At 41.7% G+C, this 14,925-nt stretch overlaps 1 long non-coding RNA gene across 1 annotated transcript in view; it reads left to right on the top strand.

The window, feature by feature from the left end:
* The window catches only part of LOC115646371, a 107,636-nt gene extending 98,398 nt beyond the window's left edge, over positions 1–9,238 (top strand). The window contains exon 3 of the long non-coding RNA XR_003999002.1: positions 7,526–9,238. This is a non-coding gene — a long non-coding RNA (uncharacterized LOC115646371). The remainder of the gene's footprint in view (positions 1–7,525) is intronic.
* The last annotated feature ends 5,687 nt before the right edge of the window (positions 9,239–14,925 follow it).

The raw sequence follows: 14,925 nt of genomic DNA, 5'->3' as shown, positions 1-14,925 counted from the left end.
TTCATTCTTCTAACAATGCTCTTCCATTTGGAGACACATTTTACCTTTTGGAAATGGTTTGCGACACATATCCCTAGCATCCTTTTTGATTCACAAAGTATATTCCTCTAGACCAGGGGTTCTCAGTCTTCAGTGTACCATGACCCCCTTCTGACAACAAAAATTACTGCATGACCTCAGGAGGGGGGACTGAAGCCTGAGCTCCCCCTAAGCTCTGCCCCCCCTTGGAGGTGGGGCAGGGCCAAAGCCCAGAGGGGACCTATAACCTGAGCCTGCCTCCCAGAACTGAACCTGAAGCTTGAGACCTACCACTGCTCTAGACGGCACATGGTCCAAAAAAAATTTAGTCATGTAAAGTTTGTGATGTAAATACAGATGCAGTTTGATTTGGATGGTGTAGCAGTGTGTTGTCACCATAAATAAGGTAGTCTTCTGGCAAGTTAAGATGTTGCTGATTTTCAAAGTCATAAAGACTTTCACAACCCTGTGCAGAAATTAATCCTATTTACATGAGATTGTGTCTCAGCAACTGTGACCTCCCACAACAGCTGCATTCCATTGGGAGAGTGATCATGTTGATCAGTAGGGTTAGGGTCATGATGACAGGAGACGGACCAAGAATATGAGACCGACTGCCAGAAGAGATAAGAATGACCACGAACCATACCACACTTAGAGACACAGGTAGATTCCACCTCTTCACACAGTTTTTCCCCCACTAGTACCTCCATTTCCTTATACAAAAAAGACCTCTAAGCCATCAGGAAACAGAGAGAGAGGAAGTAGGTGGGGAGAGGGATAACTCAGTGGTTTGGGCATTGGCCTGCTAACCCCAGGGTTGTGAGTTTAATCCTGGAGAAGGGGCCATTTAGGGATCTGGGGCAAAAGTCTGTCTGGGAATTGGTCCTGCTCTGAGCAGGGGGTTGAACTAGATGACCTCCTGAGGTCCCTTCCAACCCTGATATTCTGTGATTCTAAGTGTTCCAAAGGAATCTCTTTTTGAGGGAGAGGGATAGCTCAGTGATTTGAGCATTGGCCTGCTAAACCCAGAGTTGTGAGTTCAATCCTTGAGGGGACCAGTTAGGGGCAAAATCAGTACTTGGTCCTGCTAGTGAAGGCAAGGGGCTGGACTCAATGACCTTTCAGGGTCCCTTCCAGTTCTATGAGATAGGTATATCTCCCTAGAAGGATTAAAGTGTACCTGTGTGGCAGCTGAAGATCAGTATATTAGGACATTAACCCACTCAAAGTTCAAGTTTTCAAGTGAGCATACCTGGGCGTATCCATATCCATAAATATTTTGGAGGATTTGGAACATTTTAACTTTTAATTTTCAAGATTTACAAAGTTAAGGGTATCTTTGATAAAATTTGTCTTCCTTGAAGTTATATTTTAAATGTGTGTATTCATCCTTAACTCCATGTTAACAAATCTTGGTGCATGTGAATTTTCTTAGATTTACTTTAAAAAAAACACCCAGTTTTAACCCAAATACATTTTTGGAAGACGTGTGGCAAATTTCACACACAATTTTACTCAAGATCACAAATAAAATTTCAGGTGGATTAGTTTCCTTCTGGTGAAGTTAGGATTGTGGTCAAAACTGGTATTACAATAGGACTGTTTCAACCTTATCTATGGAGATACCATTGTAATACTATTACAGTATATGCATTATAGACCAGAAGTCACTTGCTCAGAGTCATGGCAAGTCATTGCCAAAATCATGATTAGAATGCAGATCTCCAAACTACTAGCTCCATATCCAATTTTCTAGATCACAGGAGCCCCACAAGTAATTTAACCTGCTTTTTCCCAACTATGAAATGAAGGAAATGATACTAAAGGCAAACTCAAAAATTATATCGGATTTAAGATGTCTATAGCAATGCAAAAGTAAGTATCATTACCCCATTTTGCCGCTGGGGAAGCTGACAAGGGACTAAATTGTCTCTTAAGTAGTGGTTTAGATTACATATTGGTAAATTGGCATAAATTTCACACTGAGCTGATAGAGATGATATATCAAGAAAGCAACTAAATGAGGGGTGAGATAAAAACAAAGGAGCCTCCTAACATCTCTCTATAGTTGAACTTTGACTCAAAGGATTTAGTTCTATACCAATATTCCTCACACTCTTGTGAGGTATTAATTTTGCTGGTAGTTAAGTGATTTGTTCAAGGTTATAGAGGGAGTTGGAAGCATCTCAAGTTGGACAACAAAAAATTGAGGCATCCAAAATCACTAGTCATTGTGAAAATTTTGGCTGAAAAACACAATTCTCAGTGGACACTACAAATATACTAGTCATTCATGTAACCCACTTAACTGAATCTGGGTATTTGAATAACATGGTGATCTAGTGTGTTTGCACCAGGCTATATTCTAAAATATGTGAAAATACTAACTTTCTTAAGGCCTGCTAAAAATAGTTTCATCCAGTTTCTTTTTATCAAGTGTTTATTATGCATGTTTGGGGAAAGGATAATGTATATCTATCTTACAAGCGATGGTACTGTACTTTAGACCAGAAACTGTCTAAGTATGCAAAAATATTTTTCTCTTTCCTTTCACTGTAATTGTGACTGCATTCTCAAATGTCAGTTCTAGGTCCCATGAGCAGATAAAAAACTGTTGCTATTCCCCTATTCGCAATAATATATCTGTTAGTACCTTAAAAGATGTGTAGATAACCTTCTATTCCTAAGATCAAAAAGAAAATGAAAGAAAGTACAGTCGTCTGACAGGTCAGTTATATCACACAGTGCAATTAAAACACATGAATTGATAACCATTTCGCTAACTTGCAGATAGTCCTCATTCACATAGATCCAGGGCGCTATAAACACTGGGTTCAGTTAGGTCCTCTTTACAACTTAACCAGTCAGTTGTGGATTACAGTTGGTACCAAAAATGTTTACAAAACAGATCTGCCAGTTGAGGTCATTAACTCCAATAAAATTATTCTGAAAACAGAAAACCTGTGTTTCAGGGGTGTTGAGTACCTGCAGCTCTGATTGTCTTCAGCACCTCTGGAAAATCAGCCCAGTACTTCTTGTTTTATTACTCACCTTATATATTCCATTCTGAGAATGTTATTACAAATACTAAGTGGATTCCTTTGGATTTATCAGTGTTAAATGTTTGTTGTGTCAATAAGAAAAGATCATATAAATCAAGATTTTTCAAACTAACTTCAAGCACCCTAAACTAATCCATGTTTAAACAACTTCATGGAAGTGATGTAAACTTTTTCACACACAGTTCCCATTTTCTTAAGTGAGGGGGACTTGGTGCTCAGTACCTCTGAGGATGAGGCCACTTTTATTTAGGTCCTTAAAGTTTGGCACGATATTTTACTGGAATTTAAATGCTGGAAAGAAATTAAATAAAATATCCACTTATGATAATCCCTTCTGAAGAATGGACTATATAGTAGTATCCATGCTATTTATATTAAATGCTTCATAGATACTGTCTCTGAGGAATTGTGACTCAAAAATATAATTTCCAAATCTTCAAGAATAATTTTTAAAATGAGCAAGGTTCAAAGGTAACTACCAAAAACATTACATTAATCAGCAATTAAAACTAGTTTGAGTCTGTATGGGAATGCCAGTGGTTTTGCCTTTAGGGAACTTGTTTTAGAAGGTTGTGCTAACCATACGCCTCCCTAGGCCTGCTCATACTAGTATAGTCTGGCAGAGCAATTAAAAATGCCTTAGACAGGAATTTCCCTGAATGTGTTCAGCCCAATCTGAAACTTCACTTAACAGAGCAATTTATTAAATAGTGAGATGAGGCAAGTGACCATCAGCTGGTGTGAATGTGTTTGATCAACACAGTCACAGGGTGTCAGGTATGCAAGAGCTGGAATCACTACAAACATATGGCCTGCTCTGGAGATAGCCTGGCTCTAATGTAATTAATTATGTAACTCAGCAGGAATTCAAGTTCACAAGAACGCACTTTAATTAGATGCCCCTATTTCAAATGTTGGTTTTACCTCTGTAAAATTACACCTTGTTGCACAATGTGTGTATTGGAGGGGTGTGTGTGTTAGTGTCTATACAATTAGCCTTTTTGGAGTCCCCCCCCCCCCATATCAAGTCAGCATATTGCAATATGTAGCTAAACCACTATAATTCTACATAGTAAGTACATAGCTAATTCAAACAATCTACTAAACTGGTTAGGTGAAGTTACAACTTAAGACATAATCATTAGTATGACTGTTAGATGAATAAGTAATGAAAAGATGTTGACGTGTGCACTGAACTACAGTGCAGATGGCATTATGGCTCTAAGCACAGAGGCATATCCCTTAATTTACAATGCCAATGCACTACTGCAAATTTTCAACTACATTTGGTGGTTGGTTGGTTGGTTTGAAAAACCCATTCAGATGTGACATTGTCACCAACTTTGAACTTACAAAGATCAGACTTTGTCATGCAGGAAGCATAGTTAACATTGTGGAATGTCTCAATATTTAAAGCTTTCTATTCAGAAATTACCACTCCAGCCACAAAATTTGAGCATCAAAGGAGCAAATAAAATAACCATACTGACATCTCTCTTTCACCAGCATTCCCAAATTAACTGACACCTGGAAAGGCAAAGTTGTCCCAGTTAAATAAGTATAGAATACCATCCTTTTTATGCAACAAACAAAGATCATTTTCTTTTTTCCTAAGACTTTACAGTGGATTGATTTCTCCCCAATGTACCGAGGGCTTTGACCCAGGGCTGATCAGAGCCATTCAAATAAGATCATTTTCATAGAGTGCTAGCTTACCGTATGAATTGCTTCCATTCCAAAACTAAAAAAAAAAAAAAGGACAAACCTGTCTGTTTATTCTGTTTCCAAACAGTCAATTCAACAGCAGGTGTCAGGCTTTTGATTTAAAAAAAACTGAATTGTTGGCCTTGTTCAAACTGAAAAATGTACTTGCGTATGCATCAGTATCTTTTACCCTGATTGATCTACTCTAAGAACATTAAATGATATTAACTAAGCATGTGTCTTGATTCAGGCAGGCACAGGCATGAAATATGTTAGGCTGTGACTCACAAGGCCTCTCCTCAGCTTCTTTCATATTTGTTGCACAATAAAGATGCAATATTTTCCTTAATTTTTTATTTGACCTTGTCTTACAAACAGTCTCCTTTTGTGTTGGTTAACAATTTGTCTTCCCATTAGTGTAGTTAATCAGTACAAAGATTGTTTCACCCTTTTAATAACAGATTGGTAGTTTCTTTCATTTGACTATTTTTTTATTTTTAAGCAGTAGTAGGAAGCCTGACTCTAGAGCTAAGCAAAACATTTGGCTTAAACCTTAGTTGACCGTAGGTTTGATGTTGGTGCTCCTGACCCTTGGCCTGTGGTCGCAAAGTTTGAGACTTGCTTTGCATGTAGGAGAGAAGGCAAGCCTTATAAAATTAACATTATCAAGTTCTCCCATGTTCACAAACCTCCCTCTCCTATAGGTAACACTTCTCTTTTCCCACAAACCTTGCGATTTCACTCCTTACCTTTTGATGTCTTCATGGTAACCCTGATGATCCATCTTTTCTCCACGCCTCTCCTGTTGTACCGTGGGAACAGGTGATCACCACCTTTGTGTTCAGAAGCTGCTGCTGTGTGACTACCCCTCTACAAGCTCATTTTTGGGCAGGGGAGATGCCCAGTTATCAGCTTGTTTCACACTCTGTAGTCTTTATATAAAAATAATCATGAAGTACCTATCTGAACATTCTTGGAAACACTAAGAATTACTTAAAAAATAAAGTAAATCAAAAACAGAAGCAGGAACCCCATAACACATAATAATAATTAAACTGGCAGCATAAAAATTAAAAAACGCTCCATTTTTCTCTAAGCTTCACGCCCAGCTATATTTACAAAAGTCTCCTGTGAGGCAAATGTAGAACAAGATTGAATTCCACCATCCAGCCATGCCAGCTCCTACTTCACAGAGCAGAAGGAGAGACACACTCTTACTGGCAACAAGCAGTGACCCAGAGAGATGTCTGTAGTTAAACAACCCCTCTTCCTCTATACCAGGGGTAGAAAACCTATGGCACGCGTGCCAAAGGTGGCACGCAAGCTGATTTTCAGTGGCACACTGCCCGGGTCCTGGCCACCGATCCAAGGGACTCTGCATTTTAATTTAATTTTAACATTTTAAAAACCTTATTTACTTGACATACAACAATAGTTTAGTTATATATTTTAGATTTATAGAAAGAGACTTAAAAACATTAAAATGTATGACTGGCACGCGAAACCCTAAAGTGAATAAATGAAGACTCGGCACACCACTTCTGAAAGGCTGCCAACTCTGCTCTACACTATGAGATGGGTTTTATCTTGTGTCCTCCACCCAACCTCCATGCCAGTTAATTGAAGGGAGAGCCAACAGCACCACTTCCCCTCTCTGGGGAATGAATCAACCTGCCTGAGGAAGGAGCATGAAGGAATCCCCACAGACTCTGCGTGAAAAGGGAAGGGGTAGCTGATGTAGCAAAGGGTGGGCTAGCCTGGCTGACGAAGTAAAAGGGAGTGGGGTATTCCTCTTGGCAATCCACGTTCATTGAATTCAAAGGCAGTCTAATACTAGAAAAGCTGTATATCCATTTCCCAGCACTGGTGCAGCTGCACTGGTACTAGCAACTGTACGAATGCCGCTCTGGGCGGGGTCCTATAAACCTCTACAGCAGTGGTGGGCAAACTACGGCCCGGGGGACGCATCTGGTCCTTCAGATGTTCTAATCCAGCCTTCAAGCTCCCGCCGGGGAGTGGGGTCGGGGGCTTGCCCCGTTCTGTGCATGCTGTGGCCTCCCACACCCTGAACCCCTCATTTCTGGTCCTACCCCAGAATCTGCACCCCCTCCCACACCCCGACCCCAATTTCATGAGCATTCATGGCCCACCATGCAATTTCCATACCCAGATGTGGCTCGCAGGCCAAAAAGTTTGCCCATCCCTGCTCTACAGAGTGAACTGCAGGATCTTTATTTGCAATCTTTTATTGTGAGCCAAACACTGCAGGCCACATGTGCTTCTCTAACTCCTTTTTTTTTTTTCAGTATTACACAGCAGTTGTGTTTGTTTGCCATATGCACTTTTCAGACAAAGTGAGGAAATGTATTATTGTATATGGGGTTTTAAGGCATCCAGTTGGCTAAACGTAATTTGCCTTCAGTTACACTATGCTTGTACTTTGTTTTGCAAGACCTTTTTGTTCTGGTATTAAGCTTTTTTCTAGAGGATTTTACTTAAAATGCTGCAGGCTGTTTCAGAAAGCCAATTAAGACAAAAAAAATGTTATCTATCAGTCATAAAAACTTAAACAATTGTGTTTTTTAAATGAGTCTCTTGGGACTAGCAAATATCTTGGCAAGACACACTCAATCTGTTTACTGTGCAAAGTGGGACACCTATTTGTAATATTACTTGTGGTTGAAACTTTAGCTACAGAATTATTTATACTGTTTTTTTTTTTAATTTTATTTCTACAGGTCATGTCAGAATAATGCTGGGCATCGATCAGTCTGGAACTTGTAGTTGCCTATCAGTCGCTCAGTAGTCAGTGTAGATTCTGTCTTTACAATCAGCAGCTACATCTGGCTACTGGGTCTCCGATGACATCTTGTAGCTTCTTTCCATGCATTTTGTAACAGATTATTTGGCATTCTTTATGATAATGCAAACTTCGTCATGGCTCCTAGATGCAAAACATTGCTACTAAGTTATTTGATATCATTTGGGGTTTGGAAATCGTAAATGTCTAATAAGGAATGAAATATTTGTCTGATTTACTTTATAGAATGGAGTGGATTAAGTGCATCTCTTTGTTTTTCTGTTAGAATGCTTCAGTATATTTTCTCATCTACACACATAGCTTGTATCTAAATTTTTTTAGTAATGTAAATATAGTTCCCTATGATGAAAAATGTAATCTAGAGTTTTAGTTTTTGATTATTGCTTATGCTTGCTAAAACCCAACGTTCAGATCTTAAGCCAAACCCAGTCTTTGTGATCCTACCATTCATTTCACTGTAGCATGTGATGGGGAGAATAAGCACCATAGATGGTAGTGTGTCCAGCCGTTGGAAGAGGTGTAATGATCAAAATACTGGAAGACTACCCAGGGTTGGGGCATGAACCTGGCATACAATGTAGAATTCTGTGTTTGTTAAGCAACAGCTACATTGTCTGCTGGGTTTCAAGCTGCCTGGAAATGCAAAACGAATTCCAGTCTTAGTGCCCATGTTTTCTGTGTGAGCCTGTCCTAGGTGCTTAACAAGGAAAATAAGCTGATCATCATCAAACAAGTGATCATCCTGGAGTCAGCAGCACTCTGCTCGCTTGGAATGAGGCCATCAGCACTTGACTCAAACTGAAAATCTAAGTTTCAAGGCACTGATGCATCGTATGTGTTTAAATGTTGATATCTTTTTTGTTTATTTGTTTGTTTTATGAGTTTATTTTCAAAGAGATTGGAGATGAGTTATGCTTTCCAGTTTAAAACATGATGGTTCCTGATATTAATGCTGTCCCTTTTATTAAGATAGAGTAAGAAAAGATCAATAAACGTATGAAAAATCTACCTCTGGATTCACATTAAACCATTATTACATACTGTGTAAGCAACCCACTGAAGATGTTTATACTGGTGGGGAGGGAAAGGGTTAGTTATCATAATGGGTTGGTGCGCTAGCCTTTCGCTGCAAGAGACTCAACTGCTGTTCAAAATTGTGTCATAAATGAAAATGAACTTGACCTGCTGCATTTGTGTATATCATAGAGCCACACCGCGCAACAGAACTGGCAGTTTCAGAATGAGAGACCCAAGATTGGAATAGCAGAGGGCTATTGTAGATCAGGCTTGAAAGGGCTAAGGCAAAGCTGTGTGGGGAAGCTTGCACAGCATGTGCTCAGTAGTCTATGCCTGTTTCCCGTCTCTGCTGTTAACTGTTTACTGTCAGACTTCAAGTTCACTTGCATCTTGGTGAATAAAGATCACTCTAAAAAATTATAGGAAGATGACATTTTATTTGTGAGGTACACCCTTTGGTCAAGGGGGTCACCCTTATTTGTGTGATGAGACAGGTCTAAATTAATAATGCAGGAATACAGAGCTTCTTCTATTTGAATGCAGTACTCTAAGAGACAAGTATGATCTTACCATGCAAATCTGCTCTTTCTTAAAGTTCAAATAAAGCTGCTAATTGAAAATGCTGTGTGAGACTTCATATTTGCTGTTTTGAAACTGAGTAATTCTAGATTTCATAGCTAAATTAAAGCACCTGCTCATTAAGCTAAGTAAATATGGACTTTCTACAGAAAATGTATAACACCACATACGACATAGATGACTTACAATTCTTTACATTCTAAGCACCAGATGAATAGATGAAAAGACTCTAGAAAATGCATGTACCCAATAGTCATAATGAAAGTCATTCCCCTCTTTCTTGAGTTAGCACCTGTACAGCATTATTTTTCCTCCTATGGACTTGTTTATGTCCCTTGGAAAATTATTGTCCCCAATTCATATCTTTAGAAATAATGTTTATTCATCTGACTTTTGGATGTTGTTAAACACCAGCAGTTGTTTCTCTTTATTTAACTAATTGAACATCCTTGTATAATTGTGGTTACCCTAGCTTTTCCCCTTCTTGAAATCATCTTTATGAAAAATTGACTTGACTTATGCATCGTACTCTAGTAATGGCAATATTGTTTCTTTAAACAATGTTTTGTCAGTTTACTCTGACATTCTGACACTTCTGTTGAACCCAGACTATCAGCTTCTTTAAAAACACACTGTTGCCAAGTCTTACCAACATAGAAACATTATCCCTTTAATTATGAGTTTCTCCACTGTTCATACAATTGGAATAAGAAAATGATCAGGGTAAAGAAAGTCTAAACATGTTGTACAGTAAGCACCATATAAATTCACATCAATGCAGGATTCAGTACTGAGCCCTCTCCTCTATTCAGTTTCACTTCCCCACCATGTTTCAGTTAAACTCATGGTGTTGAAATCCCCTTTGTGGGCAGGTACTTCTGGTTCCCTTATTTTTCTTTGTCATGCTACTTACATTTGTGTACAGATACCTTAAAAACTCCCCCTTAGTTACCTTGTAAGTTGCTTGCTTTATTTTCAGTGTTTGTCTTAAGCTTCGTCAGATGCCTTAAGCATGTATGTTAGCCCTTCATAACATTTACCCACCTATCTACTTACTTTAGTTCTATGTTCCTTCCACTGTTCATTCATTGACAACATCCGTATGGACTATCAGGAGTGCCTGTGCCTTATCCCCCCATGATGAACTATTATTATTTCTACTTAAACTATCAAAATGATAGGGTGCAAGTCTGACTCCATTGAAGCTAATAGGAGTTTTTTCATTGACTTCAGTGGAAATGGGATTCCACCAGTGTTGTTAAAGAAAATTGCTTAAACCCACAATTCAGCCCATATTTTCCAAAAGAATCCACTGAGTGAGTTGCTAAGGACCACTAAGGCCTCGTCTACACTACACGTTTATACCGATTTTTAGCAGCATTAAACCGATTTAACGCTGCACCCGTCCACACGAGGCCCTTTATATCAATAAAGGGCTCTTTAAACCGGTTTCTGTACTCCTCCCCGACGAGAGGAGTAGCGCTGAAATCGGTATTACCATATCGGATTAGGGTTAGTGTGGCCGCAAATCGACGATATTGGCCTCTGGGCGGTATCCCACAGTGCACCACTGTGACCGCTCTGGAAAGCAATCTGAACTCGGATGCACTGGCCATGTAGACAGGAAAATCCCCGTGAACTTTTGAATTGCATTTCCTGTTTGCCCAGCGTGGAGCTCTGATCAGCACGGGTGGCGATGCAGTCCCAAATCCAAAAAGAGCTCCAGCATGGACCGTACGGGAGATACTGGATCTGATGGCTGTATGGGGAGACAAATCTGTTCTATCAGAGCTCTGTTACAGAAGATGGGTATGTCTACATCTACAATTTTGCAGCGCTGGTTGTTACAGCTGTATTAGTACAGCTGTATAGGGCCAGCGCTGCAGAGTGGCCAGACTTACAGCAACCAGCGCTGCAAGTGGTGTTAGATGTGGCCACACTGCAGCGCTGTTGGGCGGCTTCCAGGGGAGTTCGGGGAACGCGAGAGCAAACCGGGGAAGGAGACCAGCTTCGCCGCGGTTTGCTCTCGCGTTCCCCGAACCCCCCTGCAAACCGCAGGGAAGGAGACCTGCTTGCACGGGGGTTCGGGGAACGCGAGAGCAAACCGGGGAAGGAGACCTGCTTGATTACCAGACGCTTCCTCAGGTATGCTGGGATACCTGCTTATTCCACGGAGGTCAAGAAAAGCGCTGGTAAGTGTCTACACTTGATTACCAGCGCTGGATCACCAGCGCTGGATCCTCTACACTCGAGACAAAACGGGAGTACGGCCAGCGCTGCAAACAGGGAGTTGCAGCACTGGTGATGCCCTGCAGATGTGTACACCTCCTAAGTTGCAGCGCTGTAACCCCCTCACCAGCGCTGCAACTTTGTTATGTAGACAAGCCCGAAGAAATGCCAAAGCATTTGAAAAAAATCTCCAGGCTATGATACAGAGTCCACAGCACAGTGCTGTGTGACAAGCATAACGGAAAGCCAAAGAATCAAATGGACACTCATGGAGGAAGGGAGGGGGGACTGAGGACCAGCTATCCCACAGTCCCCACAGTCTCCAAAAAGCATTTGCATTCTTGGCTGAGCTCCCAATGCCTGTAGCATCAAACACATTGTCCAGGGTGGTTCACGGTATATCTTGTCAATTTACTCCCCCTCCCTCCCCCCATGAAAGAAAAGGGAAAAAAATCATTTCTTGACTTTTTTTCAATGTCACCATATGTCTACTGCATGCTGCTGGTAGACACGGTGCTGGGGCACCGAACAGCAGCATCCTCTCCCCTCCCTATCCCGGTGGCAGACGGTACAGTGCAGTAAGACTGGTAGCCATCCTCGTCATCATCCCATGAGTGCTCCTGGCTGGCCTCAGGTGAGGTCAGCCAGGGGCGCCTGGGTAAAAATAGGAATGACTCCCGGTTATTCCCAACAGATGGTACAGAACGGCTGGGAACTGTCCTCATCATAGCAACTGGGGGCTGAACTCCATCAGCCCCCACCCTCCATGTCTAAAGAAAAGATTCTGTACTGCCTGGACTATCATAGCAGCTGGAGGCTGCCTCCCCCTCATTTTATCTCACGAAAAAGTCAGTGTTTCTTATTCCTGCATTCTTTATTACTTCATCACACAAATGGGGGGAGCCTGCAACGGTAGACTAGAAGGGTTGGGGGAGGAGGGAAGCAACGGGTGGTGCAGCTCATCATTTCTGTGGGATCTGACACAGAGCGGCTGTGCTCTCTGATACACTTGCCCCATATTCTAGGCAGGACTGACTCTATTTTTAGATACAACATAAAGGAGGGAATGACCCGGGGGTCATTCCCATTTTTGTCTTTGCGCCCCCAGCTGACCTCAATGAAGGTCAGCCAGGAGCACCCATGACAGCAGCGGAGGCTACAGAACGACTGATAACCATCATCTCATTGCCAATTTACTATGGCACAGCAGACGGTACAGAACAACTGGTAACCATCTCTGCTACCTTGCGAAGGCAAATGAATGCTGCTGTGTAGCGCTGCAGTACCGCCTCTGTCAGCGGCATCCAGTACACATACTGTGACAGTGACAAAAGGCACAACGGGCTCCATGGTTGCCATGCTATGGCATCTGCCAGGGAAAAAGGACGTGAAATGATTGTCTGCCGTTGCTTTCACAGAGGAAGGAATGAATGATGACATTTACCCAGAATCACCCGCGACACTGTTTTTGCACCATCAGGCATTGGGATCTCAACCCAGAATTCCAATGGGCGGGTGCAACTGCGGGAACTATGGGATAGCCACCCACAGTACAACACTCCAGAAATCGATGCTAGCCTCGGTACATGGACGCACATACCAAATTGTGTGGCCGCGTGCACTCGACTTTATACAATCTGTTTTACAAAACCGGTTTATGTAAAATCGGAATAATCCTGTATTGTAGACGTACCCTAAGTGAGTTGGGCTGAACGAGAATTAAACAAAAGTTACTAGTTCCCCATTTTGTTCTCAATCCACACCAATAAACAATACATCAGACCGGAATTAAGTCAGTTATGACTGCACATCCTGCTACTCCATGCACTGTGTAAATCCCGCCCTCTTTCCCTCATGCTCAGTTTTTCTAGCATCCTAGTGCCCAAGTAGCACCTTTCTGTACCCTTCACACACTCACTCCCCCTGCAGTATTTACTTGTTACCCTGTGCATTAAATAGGCAATCTTCCTTCATAGTTTAGTTATCCTGCTTTTGTTTTCTGGCTCCAGACAGCCAACTGGAATTTCTTGATGCTTACAATTTGCTACTTCTGTGCACTATGAACAATGTGTTTCTGTATTCAATGAGCTATATTTTCCCAAATATTCAGTAGTTGACTGGCTGTATTCTGAGTTCTGGGCACTATTTTCCCTTGCCATATCTACCTTGATGCATTTGCAGGACATATTGGGCATAATTTATAATTTTGGCATTAGTAATAAAACAGTATTATATAATTTTCCTAGAGAGTCTTTATTGCAGTGTTAACAGCTTCATCACTCAAGAAAAATTCCATGGTGTAGAGGCCAATTCATTATAGGGATGAACATTTTTTACACACACAAAAATCCATATGGCAACAGCTGAATCAGTAACTGAACCAGTTGACTTCACTCTCAAATATATATAACATGATCTTACCTGCATTTAACTGGAGGCCTACATTCAGTATGTAAGCAAACGGATTAGTTTTAAGAAAAATCTTGTATAATTTTAAAAGATATTGGTACTGTAAAGGCCTCTCGCGGCCATCCTGTTTGAACAGAATCTGTACAGACATTATAGATCTGGGTCACTAGACAATTGCCTGTTCTGTTCATTCCCTCTGAAGCATCTGACACTGGCCACAGTTGGAAGACAGGATACTGTGCTAGATGGACCTTTGGTCTCACCCAGTATGGACATGATGTTCTGTATTTAGTACAACCTTGCCCTCTTCCTGGCTGTTGGAATTATTGTTAACTCAACATAAACACAAGCCTGGCTATGCCTAGGGTTTCCCTGCAGCAGCATCTCTATTGCAGACCCCAGTCCCACCTTCGCAAAGAGCCAATCCAACACCCTTAGCTCCAGGGTAGAGCCAGTGAATCGCTCCTGCTACAATGAACAGCATCTCTCCAAACCTGCTCACAGGATGGGTCAGCAAAAGAACTCTACCATCTTATTACAAAGTACCATGACAATTGTATGTTTTGACCTGTTTCATGTATTCCCTATGTTGATGTCACTCAGACTCAGAGACTTTAAGGTCAGAAAGAACCATCGTGATCATCTAGTCCAGGGATCTCAAACTCAAATCACCACCAGGGCCACATGTGGACTAGTACATTGCCTCAAGGCCCCATCACTGACACCTTTTCATGTAAAGGTACAAAAATCCCCTGCCCCCACTCCACCCCTTCCATGAGACCCTGGCCCTGCCATACCTCTTCCCACTGCTTCCCCACCCCTTCTCTAAAGTCCACACCTCAACTCCACTCCCTCCCTGCCCCTATTCCAACCCCTTCCCTAAATCCCCACCTCTTCCCCCCTGGAAAGCACTAAGCACCACCAAACAGCTGTTTGGCTGCGGGAAGCACCTGGAGGTAGGCAAAGGAGCTAGGACGCGGCACACTGGGTGTGAGGGGGTGTGGCGGGACCTTGGTGGCCACAGGAAATAACTCCGGGGAGCTTGGCGGGCCGCAGCAAATAACTCCCCGGGCAGTGTGTTTG

The sequence above is a fragment of the Gopherus evgoodei genome, chromosome 1 (assembly GCF_007399415.2).
Source record: "Gopherus evgoodei ecotype Sinaloan lineage chromosome 1, rGopEvg1_v1.p, whole genome shotgun sequence".
Taxonomy (NCBI): domain Eukaryota; kingdom Metazoa; phylum Chordata; order Testudines; family Testudinidae; genus Gopherus; species Gopherus evgoodei.
The sequence above is the reverse complement of the archived record's forward strand: the minus strand, read 5'-3'. Positions and strand labels throughout refer to the sequence as shown.